We start from the raw sequence: 13,631 nt of genomic DNA on the forward strand, positions 1-13,631 counted from the left end.
TGTGTGCTCCAGTGAGGCTGAGAGCTATATTGGCAGTAGCATAGATACTGGTGGATCTAACTTACCTGGAAAGACTCAGCAGAGGAACCAGACAAAAGTGTGCCTCACAGTGATCTGTCTTACCTATTTTTCCACTCCTTACATATATCACATATGTATCTGCTCCACAAGGAAATATAAGCTCTTGAGGTGTAGTGAAACCTATTCTCTTAGAGGAGAAAACCCTGAGCACAAATCCTGCTAGCCCAGGAGTAGAAAAGTGCCAGCCACACTATTTGGCTAGCCCTGCACAGCGCCCTTAACATGGCCAGGAGACATTTATCATCACCAAAAACCTTTTAAATGTGTCTAAGAAAAGAATGGAACCGTGTAAGATGAAAACAGCCAGACAGGCTGGTTTATGAGGTGGCACATGGAATGTTAGACTCTATATAGATCAGCAGCTGCCAAAATTTTATATCAGAGTTGCAGGAATATAAAGTTGATGTCATGCATTACAAGAAATTAGATTTATGGACAAGAAATTTTGTACAAGAATAAATCAGTTATCTTTTATGGAGAATGTGAAGAGAATGTAAGGCACGAATGTGGAACAGGACATGTGGTCAGTGACCGTTTGGCAAGGCAAGTGGAGAGCTTCAAGAGACATCAAGAGAGTGTTATATCTCACTATATGGCATAAGTATGGAAATGAAACCTTTGTTACTGCATATGCACCAACAAATGTAACTGGTGATGAGGAGAAAAGTAAATTTTATGAAGAACTAGAATTTGGGAGAAATCAATGCAAAAATAGGACAGGAAGACATGTATAGGCCAACAGCCAGGAAGGACAATATACATGTGAAAACAATCACAATGGACTGCATCTCATCAGTTTTGCAGTAAGCCAGAACCTTGTGGCAAACTCAATGACCATCCCCTCACGGATACACAAGGGTATTTGGACTTCCCCAGGTGGTAATACCATCAATCAGATTGATCATATTCTTACAGATGGGAGGTATAAGAAGTATGTAACAGATATTAGATCTTATAGAGGGGCTGATGCAGCCAAAAATCATTAACTAGTAATTGGCTAACTACAACTACAGTTATGTTATACAAGAATGAGGAACTGCAGGGTCAAGAGACAGTTTGGTGTTGAGAAGTGTAAGGATCCAGAGTTGTATCATCAGTATAATATCAGCGCATAATAAATTTGAAGCAATGACATTAAACCACAGTAAAGAAACAACAGGAAGATGTCAAGACCACAGAAACAGAAGCAGCAAAGAAAATTCTACAAAAATAAAGCCAATAAAAAAGAAGAAATGATTCATTGGTAAATGTCAAACAAGCTGTGAAACGCAGGAAGAGAGCTAGGAAAATGCTTGTGCTGGATACAAAATGTGCAGTAAAGCAGGAAGCAGTCTAGAACAAAGAAGAGAATTTAACAGTATTCTGAAGAGAGTGGAAAGAAAATCCATGACCAAGATAGTTAATGAAACAGAGGGCAAATACAATATTTGACAGCAGAAAAGTGTTTCAGATGATGAAACATGTCAGAAATGGTCAAAGAAATGAAGCATTATTTATTATTAATACTAATGGACAAGGAAAGGATGCTGAACTGGAGGAGTTTGATACGTTGTGTTGTGTTTGCATAGTGTATTGCATTGTTGTGTCAATGATCTCTAAATATGCTTCAAATGCAAATGAAAGTTAAAGTTAATATTATTAATCATTGCATTAGAAACTGACATTATGTCAAGGGAACCACATTAATATTCAGACACAATTATGATACCAACAACACTCTGATGCTATGTCACTACATTTAACTATTTACAGGCAAAAGTGTGAAAGGTTTGTGCAAATTACTTCTACACATATCAGAGCAATAAATTTTAGTAGAGCATGAATTAATAAAGTTCTCAAGGATATCATTTGTATCTGTTGCTAAGATTCAATTTGCAACTAGCCTGTATTTTTAATTAAGATTCCATGATCACTGTAAAGGCGAATATGATAAGCTGAACATATTCAGCAGCATGTGTCCAGTATGACCACTGTTTTCTTAAAAAAAATGTTATTAAACATTTACTTCTAACCTTGGATACAGATTGAATGAACTTTTCATAAGTAGGCTTGGAGTGCTGTAATTGACAAAATTTGTTAGGTCGGTAGCAATGGTGGCCAACAATAGAGGACTGAACTACGTAAAACTATCTTAAATATCTCAGGCAAAGGCACTATGTCACAAATAAAAGAAGTTTTTTATAATTAACAACTGTTGTTGTTGTTGTGGTCTTCAGTCCTAAGACTGGTTTGATGCAGCTCTCCATGCTACTCTATCCTGTGCAAGCTTCTTCATCTCCCAGTACCTACTGCAACCTACATCTTTCAAAATCTGCTTAGTGTATTCATCTCTTGGTCTCCCCCTACGATTTTTACCCTCCACGCTGCCCTCCAATACTAAATTGGTGATCCCTTGATGCCTCAGAACATGTCCTACCAACCGATCCCTTCTTCTGGTCAAGTTGTGCCACAAACTTCTCTTCTCCCCTATTCTATTCAGTACCTCCTCATTAGTTACGTGATCTACCCATCTAATCTTCAGCATTCTTCTGTAGCACCACATTTCGAAAGCTTCTATTCTCTTCTTGTCCAAACTAGTTATTGTCCATGTCTCACTTCCATACATGGCTACACTCCATACAAATACTTTCAGAAATGACTTCCTGACACTTAAATCTATACTCGATGTTAACAAATTTCTCTTCTTCAGAAACGCTTTCCTTGCCATTGCCAGTCTACATTTTATATCCTCTCTACTTCGACCATCATCAGTTATTTTGCTCCCCAAATAGCAAAACTCCTTTACTACTTTAAGTGTCTCATTTCCTAATCTAATTCCCTCAGCATCACCCGACTTAGTTCCACTACATTCCATTATCCTCGTTTTGCTCTTGTTGATGTTCATCTTATATCCTCCCTTCAAGATACCATCCATTCCGTTCAACTGCTCTTCCAAGTCCTTTGCTGTCTCTGACAGAATTACAATGTCATCGGCAAACCTCAAAGTTTTTATTTCTTCTCCATGGATTTTAATACCTACTCCGAACTTTTCTTTTGTTTCCGTTACTGCTTGCTCAATATACAGATTGAATAGCATCGGGGAGAGGCTACAACCCTGTCTCACTCCCTTCCCAACCACTGCTTCCTTTTCATGTCCCTCGACTCTTATAACAGCCATCTGGTTTCTGTACAAATTGTAAATAGCCTTTCGCTCCCTGTATTTTACCCCTGCCACCTTTAGAATTTGAAAGAGAGTATTCCAGTCAACATTGTCAAAAGCTTTCTCTAAGTCTACAAATGCTAGAAACGTAGGTTTGCCTTTCCTTAATCTTTCTTCTAAGATAAGTCGTAAGGTCAGTATTGCCTCACGTGTTCCAGTATTTCTACGGAATCCAAACTGATCTTCCCCGAGGTTGGCTTCTACTAGTTTTTCCATTCGTCTGTAAAGAATTCGTGTTAGTATTTTGCAGCTGTGGCTTATTAAACTGATTGTTCGGTAATTTTCACATCTGTCAACACCTGCTTTCTTTGGGATTGGAATTATTATATTCTTCTTGAAGTCTGAGGGTATTTCACCTGTCTCATACATCTTGCTCACCAGATGGTAGAGTTTTGTCAGGACTGGCTCTCCCAAGGCCGTCAGTAGTTCCAATGGAATGTTGTCTACTCCGGGGGCCTTGTTTCGACTCAGGTCTTTCAGTGCTCTGTCAAACTCTTCACGCAGTATCGTATCTCCCATTTCATCTTCATCTACATCCTCTTCCATTTCCATAATATTGTCCTCAAGTACATCGCCCTTGTATAGACCCTCTATATACTCCTTCCACCTTTCTGCTTTCCCTTCTTTGCTTAGAACTGGGTTTCCATCAGAGCTCTTGATGTTCATACAAGTGGTTCTCTTATCTCCAAAGGTCTCTTTAATTTTCCTGTAGGCAGTATCTATCTTACCCCTAGTGAGATAAGCCTCTACATCCTTACATTTGTCCTCTAGCCATCCCTGCTTAGCCATTTTGCACTTCCTGTCGATCTCATTTTTGAGTCGTTTGTATTCCTTTTTGCCTGCTTCATTTACTGCATTTTTATATTTTCTCCTTTCATCAATTAAATTCAATATTTCTTCTGTTACCCAAGGATTTCTACTCGCCCTTGTCTTTTTACCTACTTGATCCTCTGCTGCCTTCACTACTTCATCCCTCAAAGCTACCCATTCCTCTTCTACTGTATTTCTTTCCCCCATTCCTGTCAATTGTTCCCTTATGCTCTCCCTGAAACTCTGTACAACCTCTGGTTCTTTCAGTTTATCCAGGTCCCATCTCCTTAAATTCCCACCTTTTTGCAGTTTCTTCAGTTTTAATCTACAGGTCATAACCAATAGATTGTGGTCAGAGTCCACATCTGCCCCTGGAAATGTCTTACAATTTAAAACCTGGTTCCTAAATCTCTGTCTTACCATTATATAATCTATCTGATACCGTCTAGTAATTAACAACTATGCTACTATATTCATACAATCATTGTTAACAGACCTGTAGTTTTATAAGAACTATTTCAATCAAGTCCATCTAAGCCAGCGGTAATCTTGAGAGAGGTAGTGTCAGTCAGTGTTCACAAAAGCAGAAAAGAATAGTAATTATTAATGTCTTTTGTAGTCAGAAGCAGAGATCGCACAGTCATATGTAATTGTTCATCAGCATCACTGACCACCTTTTATCACTCACTTCTCAAAATTTCTTTTGTTTTATATAGTGATTTGAGCTTATCACATAAATCAGAAATTATTGTATTTGTTTTTCAGTAAATCCTGACAAGGAGACAGTACAGGAGAGAATATCTTCAAGTGGTGCTGAATGCTGAAGATCCTGAAAGTGTCTTCCAAGAAGGAAGAAATGCATGAGGTGTAGAGGAAGAAGGAATTGAAGTAACTCATCAAGACACAGAGAGAGCAATTAAGAAACTAAAGAATAATACGGCACCAAGAGAAGGTAGGATAATGGCAGAGATGTTCAAGGCAGGAGATGGAACACTTCTGAAAGAGTTAAACAATCCCATAAGTGAAGCATGGAGAAAGGAGGAAATCTCAGTACAAGGTCTGTTCTAAACATTCCGTAACTTTTTCCACAAAATTATTCTACGCTAAGCTTTTACTTATTCTGCATGATATCCTTGGAAACACTCTCCTCCACAGCTGATACATCAGTCCCAATGCCATTTCCACTTCCGGATGCAGTCTTGGTATGTCTCTTGCTGGATTGTGTGAAGTGCCGTCTGTGAGTTTTCTTTTATCGCACCTATCATTGCAAATATTCATCCTTTCAACATCTCAATATCATAACCATAGGCCCATTTCTCACCACGAGTTATGATCCTCTTAAGGAACATCTTGATCTCATTTGTGAAATCCAAAACCTCTTCACAGACTGTGAGGTGAAGGTCTTTCTGGTCTTGACTCATGAGCCGTGGGACAAACTTGGCAGCAACACAATGCATTGCAAGATGCTGTGTTAGGATTTCATGATGTGATCCAACTGGAATGTTACATTCTTCTGCAATCTCTCAGTCAGTCAGTCTTCAATTGGCACGCACAATTTCGTTGGCGTTCCTGACATGAGCATTGTCGGTAGACGTTGAAAGGCGTTCTCAATGAGGATCATCTTTAACTTCAGTCCAGTCATTTTTAAATCATGTGAACCATTTGTAACACTAAGTATGGCTTAGGCACCCTCACCATAGGCTTCCTGCATCATTTGGTATGTCTCTGTAAAGATTTTCTTCAGTTTCATGCAAAATTTAATGCAGATGTGTTGTTCCTCTTAACTCTGCCATCTCAAAATTCGCAAGCTGTGCAACACAATGTTCTACTCAATACAGCACAGAACAGTAACTAACAGATATACAACAATGAAACTTCTGGCAGTTTCACATAAAACACAAGTGTGTGCAGGGAAGCCAATCTCATTTTGCTCAAATACACCATTGGCGTTAAATTACGAATGTTCTGGAATTTTTTGAACAGACCTTGTATAGTGGAAGTCAAATACTATTATCCCAATGTGCAAAAACAACAATACAAGGAACTACAGTATTTATAGAAGTGCTATCATTAACAATTCTTGAAACGCTGAAGCATTCTGCTGAAGATCTTGTTGGAGAGTACCAGGCAGGCTTGAAGATCAATTGTGGACCAAATTTTCACCAAGTGACAAATTTGAGAGAAATGTTGGTAATTCTGCCATTAGTTCCTGACAACCTGTAGATTTCTGAAAGGCTTATGATATATGTAGATTAAGTATGTACTTCACCAAGAGGGAACTTGGCATAACAACTTGGTGAAAATGCTGAGACAAAAGCCAAGATGAAATCCCAGGGCAGTTATCCAAGGAATTCTACATCAAAACAGGTGTAAGGCAAGTTGATGCCATTTCACCATTGCTTTTTAATTTGGTACTGGAGAAAGGAATTTGAGAAATGAAAAGAGAAGGCAAAGATGTGAAGCTAAATGGAAGAACACAGTTACTGGGATATGCAGATGATACTGCAGCCATAGCAGAATCAGGGGAAGAGATGGCAGAAACTGTAGAGAACTTAGCAAAGAATTCCAGTAAAGGTAGACTGAGGATTAATACAGAAAAGACTGAAATTGTGAAAGTATCTAGAAAATATGAAACGTAGCCATAGCGGCAAATTTTAACCTTCTTGGCAACTGGTTCAACAGGCACAATAACTTATGAGAGGTGTTCAATAAGTAATGCAACTAATTTTTTTTTCTGAAAGCAGGTTGGTTCTATTCAGGACCCCAATACACGATATTGTTCCCCACTCTTTGGGCTATTGGACCCTATTTTTCAACGTAATATCTGTTCAATGATATGGGCTTATGCCACCTTACTGTGAGCGCCTGTATGTCCACATGGTACCACTCTATTGGTGGTTGATTTCAGAGCCAACATTTTGGTGCTCAGTAACCCCCATCATCCATCTACTGCTTTCCATGTAGTGCATCCTTCACCGAGCCAAACAGATGAAGTCGGAAGGTGCAAGATCTGGGCTGTAGGGTGCATGAGGAAGAGCGGACCAAAGAGTTTTGTCAGCTCCTCTTGAGTGTACGGATTTGTATGAGGCCTTGAATTGTCATGGAGAAGGAGGCAAACTTGCTGAACTTGTCTCTTCAGTTTCCTCAGAACTGGCTGACATGCGGGAGATTGGACAGTTTAGCATGACCGTGTTGCAATGATGACGGATGCCTTGCACAACAACTCACTATGCTTTTGTTCACTGCCAGATCTTTGTTGACATTCTGCAAGTGCCTATAAATACTGATGATGCTCTGGTTTTCTACCAAAAGGAAGTCAATGACACCTCTTGATTTGGAAGCCACTTCCATTACAGATACCATTTTGAAGGCTACATTAAACACCACCAACTATCAGAACTTCACGAATCATATTTGCTGTTAATTGTAGAAATTATTAATTTCACAACTGCAGTTTCGGTCTTTGGGCCATTTTCAAGTGGTACTGCAGAAGATTTGGATCCAGCACTTGTCAGACTTTAAAACTCTCTGGAATGTACCTGTCATCATCCAAAATAAGCCTTTTCATTGAAGAAATACAGTAACATCAGATGAGTCCGAAGCTGTGTACATCATGAAATGGTGTAAATAACTTTAAATGTTACCAGTGAAAAGGCTAATTTTTGATTGTGACACGTATAAGTGTGAGAGGGTTTTAAAGTCTGAAATGTGCTGAGCCAAAATCTTTTGCAGTTCCACTTAAAAATTGTCTGAAGTCCAAAAAATTTCAATTTTCAAATAAAATCGAGAAGTGTCAGCTGCAAACCATTCAATGAAACACCATCAAAATGGGCTTTCGGAGTGTAAGACCCACTCATGTACCCTTGATGACTGCACGACACAAAGCTTTACGCCTCACCTGGGCCTGTCAACACTGACATTGAACTGTTGATGATTGGAAACATGTTGCCTGATCGGACGAGTCTCATTTAAAATTGTGTCAAGTGGATGACATGTATGGGTATGAAGACAACCTCGTGAATCCATGGACCCTGCATGTTAGCAGAGGACTGTTCAAGCTGGTGGAGGTTCTGTAATGGTGTGGGGTGTGTGCAGTTGGATTGATATGGAACCCCTGATATTTCTAGATACTGTTCTGACAGGTGACATGTACGTAAGCATCCTGTTTGATCACCTACATCCATTCATGTCCGTTGTGCATTTCAATGGACTTGTGCAATTACAGCAGGACAATGTGACACCCCACAGAGTGGTTCCAGGAACATTCTTCTGAGTTTAAACACTTCCGCTGGCCACCAATCTCCCCATACATGAACATTATTGAGCATATCTGGGATGCCTTGCAATGTGCTGTTCAGACGAGATCTCCACCCCCTCATACTCTTCAAGTGATTTAAACCAGTAAAAAAAAAAAAAAAATGCACGCATTACAACTTGGTTGACTTTAAATGGGGGTGCAGGATGTGTGGGAAGCAAATATCACTAGTAAGAGGAGCAGGGCAGAGGAAGCAAATTTTGTAAATACCCCATTGTGAATAGTCAGTTATCTTTCCTGAGATGGAGTTGTGGGGGAACACTCAAGAGCCACCAAGAATTACATCATCCTTCATTCTGGCCTACACACTATCTACATATGGAACATAGAAAAGAATATGGCATTCAGGATTTGTAGATGTGAAAGTAGGTTTTTGTTTGTAATAGCAATGGAACAAAAAAGGTGACTGAGTGGACTGCGAGCATGACTTATGATGAGTGTTGAGTCAGAATAAACCAAATATAAAAAAGATTGTTACAAATAAGCAGTACCAATTGTCTCACTGATTTGTTATTTCTTGGTTTAATAAAGCACTCACAAGAATTAATTATTATTTATATTTTTGTCATTTTAAAAATAAAAATCTTCAAGAAAATTCTTTTTCATTCTATAGTTTAGTTTCATGCTTATGTTGCTGATCAAGGTGTCAGAGGCAGGCAGGGAGTGGGGAGGCTACCAACTAATATCTGATTGAGCTAAGAGGTAATGATCTCAGAAAGATTGGGATCCACTGCTCCATTGTATACAGTACACAGTGTTGTAAAATTTATTCATATCCTCCCACATTTAGCACTTTCTTATGCACAGTAGGGTGACCACACCCTAACCAAGAAAAATACCCCCCATACTGTAATACCACCTTTTCAGTACCCCACTGTTTACACTACAAATGATGGCAAGCAACATTCTCCAGGCATTCACCAAACCCAGACCATTCCATTGGATTTCCACATGGTATAACATGACTCATCACGCCAAATCACTCATTTCCAGTCATCCACTATCCACTGACATCACTCTTTACATCACCTTTACTTATCACTTTCTACAGAAATATGTGGCTTTACAATCACATCACCAACAGCCAACAAGGGCAGCTTTAGAAGGATCAAAATGTTCCTGATGGATTTGTTACTCAGGTGACATCCAGTGACTAACCTGCATTCAAAGTCACTGGGTCTTCTAACCGACCCATTCTACTGTTACTACTTCTCCCCTCCCCGCATCCTTTTATACTGGTGGATCTCCTTCTTATGACATCTAGTGGGCAATTCCACATTTAATATAGATGTATGGATACTTTTGATCAGATAGTGTTCATTATGCCAATGTGATAGATATATATGCAGCTTGACTTAACCAAGTTGTCATTACATACTGAACTATTTTGTTCCCATTGTGGAATTTGCTGATGAAGGCATTCCAATATACAAAGTTATGATTTTAAATCCTGCAGTCATGAATGGTTTAGATTATCAAATGATGCTTTAACATTCTCTGATACCTACTCTGTTAGTACAGTTTGTAACTCCTTTCTCATTTTCAACGTGAAAATACACTACGTGATCAAAAGTATCTGGACACCTGACTGAAAATGACTTACAAGTTCATGGCACCCTCCGTTGGTAATGCTGGAATTCAGTATGGTGTTGGCCAAACCTTAGCTGTGATGACAGTTTCCACTCTCAAAGGCATATGTTCAGTCAGGTGCTGGAAGGTTTCTTGGGAAATGGCAGCCCATTCTTCATGGAGTGCTGCACTGAATAGAGGTATCAATGTCAATCGGTGAGGCGTGGAATGAAGTCGGTGTTCCAAAACATTCCAAAGGTGTCCTATAGGATTCAGGTCAGGTCTCTGTGCAGGTCCATCTATTACAGGCATGTTATGGTCGTGTAACCATTCCGCCACAGGTTGAGTATTATGAACAGGTGCTCGATCATGTTGAAAGATGCAATTGCCATCCCCGAATTGCTCTTCAACAGTGGGAAGCAATAAGATGCTTAAAACATCAATATAGGCCCGTGCTGTGATAGTGCCATGCAAAACAAGGGGTACAAGACCCCTCCATAAAAAACATGACCACACCATAACACCACTGCCTCTGAAGTTTACTGTTGGCACTACACACGCTGGCAGATGACGTTCTCCGGGCATTTGGATCAGTTGCGTAGGGCGGCCACTCTGTCAGACATTGGATTGGTTCCTGTCGAGGCTATTGATAGGAGGGATTTCACAAGGCATGGCCTACATCTCAATAGGAAAGGGAAGGGTAAACTGGCAGGGTTGTTAGTGAAATCTATAAGGGGGGACACTAGTACTCATGGATGTACCTCTTTTTTAGGCTAATATGAGTGTCCAATGAGAAGTTCAGGCAGGCAGGTGCTAAAGAGGTACAAAACTCACAAAATTCTCACAACAAGAAAGTAAATAATAATTTTACCATATTTAACCAATATATTGGTGGATTAAAGAAAAAAATAGATTCTCAGAAAAGTAAAGTAAAAAATAATGTTACCATTTTTCACCAAAATATTCCGGGATTGAAGAATAAAGTAGATGAGCTCCTGGTTTGTTTAGATGACATTGAATCTAATAATGTAATAGATATACTATGCCTGTCTGAGCATCACATTGTGTCTGATATTTAAAAAGGTAAATGTCAGTGGTTATAAACTAACTGCACATATAAGTAGAGAGAATAAGGTGGCAGGAGGAGTTGCCACATATGTCAAGAGTTATTGCTGCGTAGAAAGATTAGATACAAAAAAGTTTTCTCTAGAGCAACATATAGAAGCATGTGCCTGTCAACTTAAATGGAAGGAGGGCTCTTTTATAATTGTAACAGTATACAGGGCGTTACAAAAAGGTACGGCCAAACTTTCAGGAAACATTCCTCACACACAAAGAAAGACAATATGTTATGTGGACATGTGATGGAAACACTTACTTTCCATGTTAGAGCTCATTTTATTACTTATCTTCAAATCAGATTAATCATGGAATGGAAACACACAGCAACAGAACGTACCAGCATGACTTCAAACACTTTGTTACAGGAAATGTTCAAAATGTCCTCCGTTAGCGAGGATACATGCATCCACCCTCCGTCGCATGGAATCCCTGATGCGCTGATGCAGCCCTGGAGAATGGCGTATTGTATCACAGCCGTCCACAATACGAGCACGAAGAGTCTCTACATTTGGTACTGGGGTTGCGTAGACAAGAGCTTTCAAATGCCCCCATAAATGAAAGTCAAGAGGGTTGAGGTCAGGAGAGCGTGGAGGCCATGGAATTGGTCTGCCTCTACCAATCCATCGGTCACCGAATCTGTTGTTGAGAAGCGTACGAACACTTCGACTGAAATGTGCAGGAGCTCCATTGTGCATGAACCACATGTTGTGTCGTACTTGTAAAGGCACATGTTCTAGCAGCACAGGTAGAGTATCCCGTATGAAATCATGGCGGTGAATCGAGGAAGTACAGTACATACTGACGAAACTAAAATGAGCTCTAACATGGAAATTACGCGTTTCCGGACACATGTCCACATAACATCTTTTCTTTATTTGTGTGTGAGGAATGTTTCCTGAAAGTTTGGCCATACCATTTTGTAACACCCTGTATAGGTCCCCTTCAGGAAACTTTCATTTATTCCTGGAAAACTTGGATGCCTTGTTGTGCTATCTTTCAGATAGGGGAAAGCAAATCATTGTTTGTGGGGACTTCACTGTTGATTCATTGAAAGAGTGTAATAGGAAGAATGACCTGGAAGTCTTGCTCGGTTCTTTCAGTTTGACATCTGTCATTAATTTTCCTACTCGGGTAGTAAAGGACAGCAGCACATTGATAGATAACACTTTTATAGACCAAGATAGGTTTAAAAACATAAATTCTTGTCCTGTTGAGAATGGGCTTTCTGATCATGATGCTCAGCTAGTTACAGTATATGACATAGCTCCATTCAGTAATTCAAAACTACCCTCCAAAGTTGTGCGTTCAATTAATGACTCAACAATTAGAAATTTCAGAGAAAATCTTCAGCAGTTAGACTGGGATGAGTTGTACAAGGAACCCGATGCTAATTTAAAATATAACTTATTTCATGATACACTTGTAAGAGAATTTGAAAACTGTTTCCCCAAAAAAGTAGTTAAATCTAATTATAAGAAACTATGCAAAAAACCTTAGCTTACTAAAGGAATAAAAATATCTTGTAACCACAAAAGGGAACTGTATCTAACAACAAGAAAGAGTAATGACCCAGAAACAGCCAAATATTATAAAAACTACTGTGCTACATTAAGAAAGGTTATTAAAAAGTCCAGAAGCATGTGCATCATGTCTGAGATTAATACCTCTCATAACAAAATCAACACAATTTGGAATATTATTACAAGGGAGACAGGACAACCAAGAGTACAGGATGATGGCATCACCATCAAAGCGAATGTAAACTCGATAAACAACAAGGCGGAAGTCGAAAACATTTTGAATAATCATTTTTTAAATGTTGTAGAGAAAATAGGATCTAAATGTTCATCAGAAGAAGCAAGGCAGTTAATGGAAGAGGCCTTACCCACACCATTTGATACAATTGAAATTCCACCCACCTCTCCATCTGAAATTAGGAAGATAATAAACTCTCTCAAGAATAAAAGCTCACATGAGATTGATGGCATTTCCAGTAGGATAATAAAAGCTTGTTCCCAAGAAATAAGTGGGATTCTTAGCCACATATGTAATAGCTCTCTGAAGCATGATATTTTCCCAGATAGACTGAAGTATGCCATTGTTATACCACTGCATAAAAAGGGGGATACGTCTGATGTCAACAACTACCGCCCAATCTCTCTTCTGACTGCCTTATCCAAAATTCTTGAAAAAGTAATGTATTGTAAAGTAGCTTCACACCTTTGTAAAAATAAAGTTTTAACAAAATGTCAGTTTGGTTTCCAGAAGGGTTTTTCAACAGAAAATGCTATATATACTTTCACTAATGAAATATTAAATGCTCTGAGTAACCGGAAGTCACCTGTTGGGATTTTTTGTGATCTATCAAAGGCTTTTGATCATGTAAATCATGGAATACTTCTAGATAAGCTCAAGTACTGTGGTATGAATGGGACAGTGCTCAAATGGTTTAAATCATACCTAACTGGAAGAGTGCAGAAAATTGAAATAAACAGTTCACATAATATGCAAAAAACTGGTGATTTTTCAATCTGG

This window comes from Schistocerca cancellata, chromosome 5 (assembly GCF_023864275.1).
Source record: "Schistocerca cancellata isolate TAMUIC-IGC-003103 chromosome 5, iqSchCanc2.1, whole genome shotgun sequence".
Classification (NCBI taxonomy): Eukaryota; Metazoa; Arthropoda; class Insecta; order Orthoptera; family Acrididae; genus Schistocerca; species Schistocerca cancellata.